Source organism: Leptosomus discolor, chromosome 1 (genome assembly GCF_034619465.1).
Source record: "Leptosomus discolor isolate bLepDis1 chromosome 1, bLepDis1.hap2, whole genome shotgun sequence".
NCBI lineage: Eukaryota > Metazoa > Chordata > Aves > Leptosomiformes > Leptosomidae > Leptosomus > Leptosomus discolor.
The window spans coordinates 90,563,680-90,573,530 of NC_141391.1; positions in this window are offsets into that span (position 1 = coordinate 90,563,680).

The following is a 9,851-nucleotide window of genomic DNA, read 5'->3' on the forward strand; positions in this document are numbered from 1 at the left end:
GCTGTATCTCCACTTGTGCATCCCCCTAATGTCTTCTTTAGGTCTACAGCTTGACCAGGGTGATTTTCTAAACTGTGGTGCTAAGACCTGGTGCTATGTGTTATCTTACATCTCATTTGATGTTGCAGTCCTTCCTCTCAGTGCTTGAAGAGGAAACGGATAGAAAAGAAAGTATTCTGAGAATGTAACTGTTCAGATTTCTACTGAGAAAAATGAGCATCAAAATATAAATCCCTGAATGTCAGCCTATTTGGTGAGGAGTCGGTGAAAGGCAATGCTATATTATGCAGACTGGACTCCCATCTATACAGGATGTTAAACAACATGTTAACATGTGACATGCAGTACAGAGACATGGCGCTGGGCGAAGGGCTGCAGTAGCTTAAATAGTTGATTCTGTGTTTCCTGACTTTTCTTACCTGTATACTAGATAGTTAAATATGGTTTCCAAGCCACCTGCATCTATTGACGAGTATATCCCTTTTGACAGGATATTATTCTTTTGGTCCACTTCCATTTCACCACGATTTCATGATGCAGTATGATTACTTTACACTAATATGTGGAACACACACTATCAGGGGTATCAGTCTGGGAACTGAATGGGCTGGGGAGGAGCAATTGTATTTTACATAAAAAACTTTTAAGTAAGATAGCCAGAAGTCAGGAAGACAATTGCTAGTCCAGGAGCTAGGAAGCAGCTCTTCATTAGCAAAAATATAACTGAAACGGTTTATTCTCTAAGTTAGGAACCAAATAAATTATTGGAGAATCTCATACTGTATTGACCTTCAAAAATATCCAACTCCCATCAAAAAGTTTTGGTTTTTTAAGGGAGGGCAGAGAGGTCTCACTCTTTCAACATTATTTTCATTTTCTTGTCTCCTTGGGATGATACATGGAGAGAGAGGAAAACAAATCTTTCTGGTCAAATTCCTATGTAAATGAAAGAAAAGGGAACACACTCAAGAAATTTTCTGTATGGCTTTCTGTAGGGGAATATATTGAGGTTGGTACCTGTCCCAGAAGAATATATTATCCAAAGGTCACCGAAGAGGTGTTGTCAGTGGAACATCTCGACTGCTCTGTCAGACCATTATCTGACTCTGCCCCCTCACACCTACTCCAGTATATTCAGGGGGCGGTTTTTACTATTTTTATTCTGCTGTAGGAGTTAAGGACATAATGGTCATATTTGTAAAAAGGAATGAACAAAACCAGATTCATCTAGAAACTATTTATTGTTTGAAATGAACAGTTATTCCTAGTGCTGCCATAGAGATTATATCTTAAAAAGACTAGCTTTTCCTTCTACATTGCGTTTTTTAAAATACAGTCCTGTGGAAAGAAACATTTTGAAAAAGTCTGTGGAATGTCATGATTCCAACTTATCTCCCTTGTTCCTGTTATTCTATTAGATTTGTCCAGTCTCATCGTTCTGCTGTAGCCCTTGAAAGAGTATTCACTGCTAGTATAAGAGAGTTAGACATTTCCTATGTTAGAAGATTATTCTCTGCTTTTATGAGAATTTGTGTATCCTTTAAACATTAGAAATCTGAAAGTTAAATAACGCCATTAAACTAGAAAACCTTTTAATGATTGCTGGCTATTCAGTGGGCTTAGCAAGTTAAACTAACACTTCTATACAAAAATCACTGCAGTTATTCAAAATTCTAATCCCAGTAATCATTTCAAGACAGTGTGGTAGCATTCTTTCATAAAGCGGGTCATTGGTGATTTTCTGAAAGCTTGCCCTGGTAATTCTTGTATTCTTTTTATTCTGATCTACAAGATGAAATACAAAATGTGGTTTGGGTTCTTAAAATGGCATAAAATTATTTCAGTTTGGCAGGGACTATCTAGGAATAAGGCATGCTATGGAGGTCATTCTTAATTCCCATGAGGACAGTTGATGTGAGTTGACAACTACATACTTTGCCAGCTCACCGTTCTGCCCTTTGTAATGGTTAAGGAGCAGAATAAAAGCACATGGCTTCTCTGATGCATGAAGCCAACCCTGACTACAGAGTTTTTCTTTTCACTCCAGTTTCTACTATGGACTATGGTTTTTATTGCTGAGTATCAACGAAGCAGAGAGACTAACACTTAGCTCATGTACTTTCCTTTTTACACCTATATAGTAAATATTTCCTACGTGAAAATGGCTGAAATACATGTGCTTTGTAATTGGAGAGATGGTCAATAAATCTTAATGCACAGGAAAACTTTTTAAGGACATAGAGGAACATTAAGGGAAACAATGCTAAAATTAATAATTGATGGGTACACATGTACAATTTAACCAGAAATTAAAACTAAATCCTTCTGTGATCCTAAACATTAAACTGAGTTCACCATTTACTCATTTTCATTTGAACAAGCAGGAACAGGGAATAAAAAGTTTGAAAAGAAACTTGGTTTTTGATTGTTCTAAACGTAGAACATCTTTCCTAAAGTCAGGTCAGAATTTGCCAATTTAACATGGATCTAAAAATCCTTTTCCATTTGTAGAAGAGAACATGTACTCAGAACTATGCTAGGTATAAAAGATAAGTTCAGAGTGCATTCTTGCAGATGCCATAGCACAGCCTGCAGGGAATGAGGCACTATAATGGAGATTCCCTGCAAGGCTCAGCACATCCCTCCCGTTAGGTCTGACAGATGACATCTTTCTGTTACTTGATTTCTTTTCCACACACACTTTACTGCATTTCTAAAATAAGGAAGAAATTGAATTCTTTGTTTTGTAATCCTTAATTTATTAAAACACTTTTACAATCATAAACCACATTAGCATTTAATTAAAACTTTGGAGAACTTATTCTCTCTCTTGTCCATTCTGCTGTAGCACTCAGAATTTATTAGGCTGGTATTAAACACCAAAATCATGTTTACTCCAGCACTTCCTAAAAATATAGATGCAATTGTAAACAAAGCATTCACTCTTTCATAAATAATTGATTTGGTTGAAAGGTTAGGGCTTGTTCCAAACAGCATTATAGCAGAATTATTCAGGATTTTCCAAGTTTACCCTCATAGAAGTCACATGCTGAAACATTGAACCATCTGACAGCTTGTAAAGGCTTTATTACTCTGAGCTTTTCTAATCTAGACTCCTAAATGACTCATTGTTTTTTGCTTAAGAATAAGTGATGCTGTTTGGCAAATGTATTTTTCTGTGAAAATGGGGTCTCTAAGTAGGTTCTCAGGGAAGTGTGTACCGCATAGACTTTTTGCCTAAAGTATAAAAATCTGAAGGCAGAAGACAGAGCATGGGAAGGGTAAAGATATTCTGGCATGGTGTACTTTCTCTGTGAAGGTTAATTATTAAATCTCATTAACGACTTTCAGTCCCTTACAAGGGCTGTCATTCAGAACATATTCAAATAAGCTTTGCTTTTATTTTGCAACCTTTGAATAAGCATGAAGCTGGCAAATTTTGTTGTTCAGATTTTTTTTGTTAGGTTTTGTTTTCCTTCTTTTCCTTTTTAGTTTACTATTTTTGTTTTAGTTATCAGAGAGTATTTCCATGCTCTTTTGAAATCTGCCCTTCGTGTTCTGCACAGAGGCTACTATTTGTAGTAAAGAAGAGGATGTGCAACCCTTATAGAAATGAAATTTATTATTTTTTTAATATTAAATCAGAAGCATTGTGGATATAGTTGTATTTATTGGGAGCATTATACAGCAGCAGAACTTTGAGCTAGTAGCTTTAGGGTACATCTTTGGATATATGGGAACCATAATGAGTGAAGGAAATGTCTGGATTTTCATAAAAACATCAATGCGTACCATTGATATTTTAAAAACTTTCTTTCCTTATCAGATTCCTGATTTAAATGAAGGGTAAGAAACATGGAAAACAGATGCATTTAAGAACATGTTAATTCCAAAAGGAGATCATGATAAGAAAATAAATTGTGAAGAAGTCCTTGAGATTTTAGGTCTATGCTCTCATGCATAGTGAATGGGTGAATATATTCTGCTGGAGTTTATACAGATGACTGTCTTCAGAGACTTTGATGAGCATGCAGGTTATTGGAATAAAACAGGAGTTCTAATCTTCTTGGAAACAATTTGCCTTTAAAAGGGTAGGGGGAAGCAAGAAGAGAGATCTGTTAATCCTAAAACTGTTCTCTTGTACTCTAAGAAGTGACGTGGTTAAGCTGAGCTACAATCTGAGTAAGAACTTCAGATTTATTTGGGGGGTGGTGGTGAGAGGGTGATACTTTTAAGTGATCTGGCTCCTGGCCTGGTTTGGTAATAAAATTGTGCTGAAAGTAGGATTACAAACTGAAGCCCTTTTGTTTCAGACCATATTACACAAGCATCATCTGTTGTTAGGGAGATAGTCATCCAGAGAACAGGCATCAAAAGATAGCATGATGTCTATACCAAATTCAAGCCTATAAAGACTGTTCTGGTGAAAGCAGAATGGTCCTTTCCCATTTTATTTTAAGCTACACTAGCAGCTGCTGTAATACATAAAACAGCTAAATGATTTCATAACAGTGTTAATGAATTTAAACAAGAGCTGCGGTCTGCTCTTCACCAGTCCAAACTTTTAACTAACTGGGATCAATAGAGGCTACAATTTGAAGAAAGTCATCCCTTTTATCTATAAAACTCCCATCGACAATAAGAGAACATTGTAAACCAAATAATTTTAAACTAGCAACAGTCAGAGGAAGGACTTTCTTGGCTGTAATACTGATATTTTCAAAGGGGGGGGGGGGCAAAATTATTGATAAATTGGTGTGAATAATAAACCAGACGAGTGGTTTTATGGATGAGATTTTTAACTCTTGTTGGCAAAACGTAGAACTAACCTTTACTGATGACAGACTTACAGTGGCAGAAAACTCTCAGGATTAGCCATTCAACCCAAATCTTAGCTAATCTTTAACGAGCATATTTAACTGAATGTCCTAATCATGCAGGCTGCATACTCTTAGTCTACTTAACATATGCAAAGCTTCCATTTAATGTGCAGAGTTTAGAGGAAGAGATGCATGAAATTTTCCGGCTAAGGTAGACCTAACACAACAAAAAACTTGTATATTTTTAAATTCTAATATGTGTATTTCATACCTTAGTAGTAATTATTCCAGTAAAGGAATTATTCCGTCTGATTTGATCTTGATTCGTACCACTATAAATTTTCTTTAAGCCACATCTGTTGAAAAATACTTTGTCTCATCTACTTGCAAAGTGGAAAAACTGCAGACTAGTCAACTAAGGTTTCTTATTTTGTTTAATAGTGGTGTAATTAAGCATACCCTTAAATCCATGGTAAAGAGCTTTGCTCTATAGGTCCAAATGCAGTCTTTTAGTTTCAGAAACTGCACTTCACAAACACTTACTGGATGCTTGGGGAGAGCTCTCAGCAAGCTGAATATGTAATTCTGTTTCAGTGTAACTGTTTTGTCTGGAGCTAACTTCATGTTTGTGAACTATGTAGATAGGATATTAATGTAAAATTAACAAATGCATTGAACACTAACCTTACTTGCTTTGCTGATGCAAAGCTGTACTCAGACATTGCAGTAAGTTAGGTTAGTGAGCAAGGTAAAAGGATGGCATCATGAACTTTGTAGATGAGTTAAGCCAGGGGTTCAGTGATATTCTAAGCAGACCTAAGTGCTGATGGCTGCAGCTATGCTACCTACCTACATCTCCTCTTCCCCCCCAACATCATCTGACCCTTCCTTGTTCACAGCAAAAATGAGTAGCACGACAGACAGCTCGGTGAACTGTATGCTAAATGCTGGCACAAGGGAGGGTGAGGGCAAAAATTTGAGTAGAATTGCTAAGTAGATATTTTTCAACTGTAGAATCAAATGAGGAAAAAATTAAGATGTAAAATCAGCAGAAACTTTGGGTCCCTTCAACAACATGCTTTGAAGACAAATGTCTACCAAAGTAAGCATAGGGATGTACCTAGACTATAATCTTTATGTTGGATCTGACTTGTTTTATGCTAACAAATCAATCTTTTTATCTACCTGTGACAATTTAAGTGAAATTTCTATTGGTGGACGCCTGTTAAACTGCTGTAGAGTTTCATCGTACTAAGTCTCCGTGCTTCAAACTTTATGAGTCTGGGGTCATCTTGCATTGGCTTCTGCCATGCCTTCTGTCACATGTAGTGCTAATTAGCCACTTCATTTGAAGTGTGATCTTGCAACCTGACTTTTCTGCCTTCCACCCTCTCTTTTAGACTGCTCTGCAAAGTTTCTTAATTACCTACCACACCACCACATATATCTGTGTTGTATCTGATAGAGACTTGTTGTGGCTTTGGGGATGCACCAGAATGCTGGCAAAAAAAAATATTTTGAAGTGTTTAGAACTTCTTAACTAGCACACAATGAGGGGAACCAGAGGCAGCAGGTGATGGAGCAAGACACCCTTTTAAGACTCCTTTTTAAGACTCCTGTGCAGTGTCTGCAGTGGTACCTCAAGCCTATGTCTGTGCCTCTGATTCTGCCATATTTGTCCTTACATTGTTGGAGTCCTTTCTGTCAGCCTTTACAAGTCCTTTATTTTTTTGGGAGGTGGGGAGGATGTCTTTTTTCTTCAAAAGAACAGGTTTTAATTCTGCTTTGGGTGACTGCTGTCCTTTGGACCGTACTTGCAGACAAAGGCTGGAGAAAATATGTTGTCTCTGGAATGTGATTTCTACTTTTATTCTCCCAGATCCGAAGTAGTGCTCCTATTATTCAGTATAAAAGAATATACTTATGCTGATGTCAGGCTAGTCCTTGACAGGACCCTTGGTACAACTTCCATCTCATCTTATGGAGCATGACGGAGGGCAGAGTAAAAACAGTTTTAGAAATGAGGACCCTATCAATTCATTAAATCAAACCGAAATTTTGAAAGAGGTTTTCCTCAGTGCGTACATCCATCTACCTTTTACACTGGATTTGTATCCAGGATGTTTTCATAGAATAGAATCATAGAACAGTTTGGGCTGGAAGGGACCTTTAAAGGTCATCTGGTAAAGCCCCCCTGCAATGAGCAGGGACATCTTTAGCTGGATCAGGTTCCTCAGAGCCCCTTTTCATGTGGTTTGAAAATACTAACTCTTATAGAATAGTGTAGTGAATTGTAAACTTCTGTAACATTTTCGTATTTTTCTAAAAAGCCATAAATAAGAGGGTTGACTGGGATGCAACTAAGCTGTATGCAGGGCTGCGCAGTGACATGTGTCCAGATTTATGGAGGAATCGAGCAATGGACTCGGACTCCTATTACTGGGCACTGGCCTTGAGCGTGGCCCCGTGCCCTTGCAGTAGTCCTGACTGCGGGGCCCAGGACCCAACCAGGGGCAGACCCTTCTTGTTGGTGACATCAAGGACAGGCTCCCAGGCATGCCAAGGGGAGGGCGCGGCGATCTTGGCCCGTGGGAGCTGCTTCCAGGTGAGGCTCCATTGCGGGGCCTGGTGTGGCTGGAGCTACAGCCCCAGCCGCGTCCGACCGTGGGCCCTGCTGAGCCAGAACCACGCGCAGGCTCATAGCCTGGCCTGGCCTGGCCCAGCCCCGACCCCGGGTGGTGGCCAGGGCTGGGGCTGCCCTGGTGCCCCCGGCTGCCCTGCCCTGGCTGGGAGGTGGGACAGGCCCGGGCTGCCGGGCCCTGCCCTGCAGTCCTGGCCCATGGGGAGCTGCAGCCCTCACGATGCCCTGAGACACGGGTAAGACCCCTCGGTCGAATCAGAAGATAGCTTTTCACAAAATTTGCTTAATGTTTTTAAAGTAATGCAGTTTGGTAAACGATCTAAAGGTTATTTTGGTGTTCCTTGTCCTTTTACTGTCATATATGTTCCTCTAGTGTTTGTGTCACCATATCATAAAACTGAGGAGAACCAATGCCAATATCTGTTCTAGGAAAGCTTATTGTCACTGAATAATGTTGAACAGGTCAGATGAAACCAGTATTTCAACCCGTGTCGGCTGCACTGGCTGTTGAATGAGTCCTTACAGGACCATGATTAGTTTCTAAATGATACATTTGGAGCAGTGACTACTGCCAGTACTGGTGAACTGATGGTTATCTATGCTCTACACTCTTGCTCTCTCTCTTAACAACTCATTTATTTCCTGTGTGTTTGTTTTGAAGAACTCTGTTCCAGAGTCTGTTCACTTCATAGTCATCCCGTGGTTATTTTCAGAGGAAGTTTCATAGGAAAAACGCGTGGAATAAAACTATTCGATGCCCGATGCCAGGGTCAGCTGTACTGAGGCAATGTGCGTAAACATTAGATGTACTATTTTAAAGATCTGTCGATCTTTAAAGGTAGAGATTCCACAATCTTTGTGCACATCCCAGGATGGCAATTAACTTTTTTACAAAATGCAGTATGACTGGTATTCAGCTTCTAATCTACTATAATTGATAGATCCTTTTCTACAAAACCAATAGCTAGCCAGCTGTTCTTTATCCTTTCTGTATTTGGTTGATTACATCTGCTTAATTCGATAATTCACACTTGTGTCTCTAGAGTTTTATGTATTTTTTCATATTATTATCTGTCAAGATAATTTTCAATACTGACCCTGACCTCAAACAGTTACGCATTTCATCACACCTTGCTTAATCTGGATATATAATAAACAAAATATTTTTCACATCATGTAAACAATTAATGAATAATACTGAGCTAACTACAGGCTGTGTAGAAGTCCATTTGGTATCTGGCCTGCCAAACTGTTGTCCTTTGGTCATCCTGAGGGAACAATGGGAGACTCTCACGCAAGAATTTAGAATTGTTTTTTGAAGCTCTAGGTCAAACTCCTTCCTTAGAATAGCCTCCTTTAAATAAGTGCAAAAACAAAAAACAACAACAAAAAAAAGAGAGGGTGGGAACCTCATAAACTGTTCTATTCCTAGCTTATTTAATACCTGTAATAGCTCTTATTAATATCCAGGTGTCATAAAAAAGTTAATAAGATTTGTGTGTATAGTATCCAATTCACTGCCTGTGAAATAAATTTACCTTGCACATTCATCCACTTCTAATCCTCCAATTAATGTGTGAACACAACAGCCTTGAACAATTGAGAGAGGGGAACAGCCAGATGACTGTCACTTCTTGTGGGTCTTCTGCTACTTCTGCAGCAACACCAAAAATACTGACTTCCCAGGTCGTTGTCTGAGGCTGGGTTGACTGCTGCTACAGAGTGAGAGATCTTAGTGTGCATAGGGGAGTATGTGCTTGAATTCAAGATCCTGTGGAAATAATGTAAGCATCAGCTGTTGATACCTATATTTTTAGAATGGACGTAAAATCTTACATTTTAGACATCAATTTTTGAAAGAGGTAAAACCTCAGCAGTTTTATCCTAAATGTAGATTTTATATGTGTAATTTGTTGGTATAATAGTAGTCAGTCAATAGCATGGATTCATGGACAAATACATTTATGCTCAGTTTTGAATTCTGTGGAAACTAGATGCATTTCTAGTGAGCTTTTAAAACTTCCTGGGGGCTTTTACAATAGGAGCTGATAAAGTTTTATGGAATGCTCTACTTTTATGTTTAGTGAATATGATGAGAATCATTCTACCCTGTACAACAGGGTAGAAATTAACTGAATAGTGTTGAATGAGCTACCCATAAACATTTGCTGCATTTATTTTACACAATAACATTTTACTAGGCACAAACTACTCCTTTGAAAGCGCACAATGTCTATATGTGTTACGGAGTTACAGCACATGCTCAGGAAATGGGAGCATTATTTTGTAAGTCTTCTTGATTTGAAGGATTTGAACCCACATTTCCCAAATGCCTCATCCAATTATTTTGATGACAGCAATCTCTATAATTTCTGGGGAAAACAAGGCGC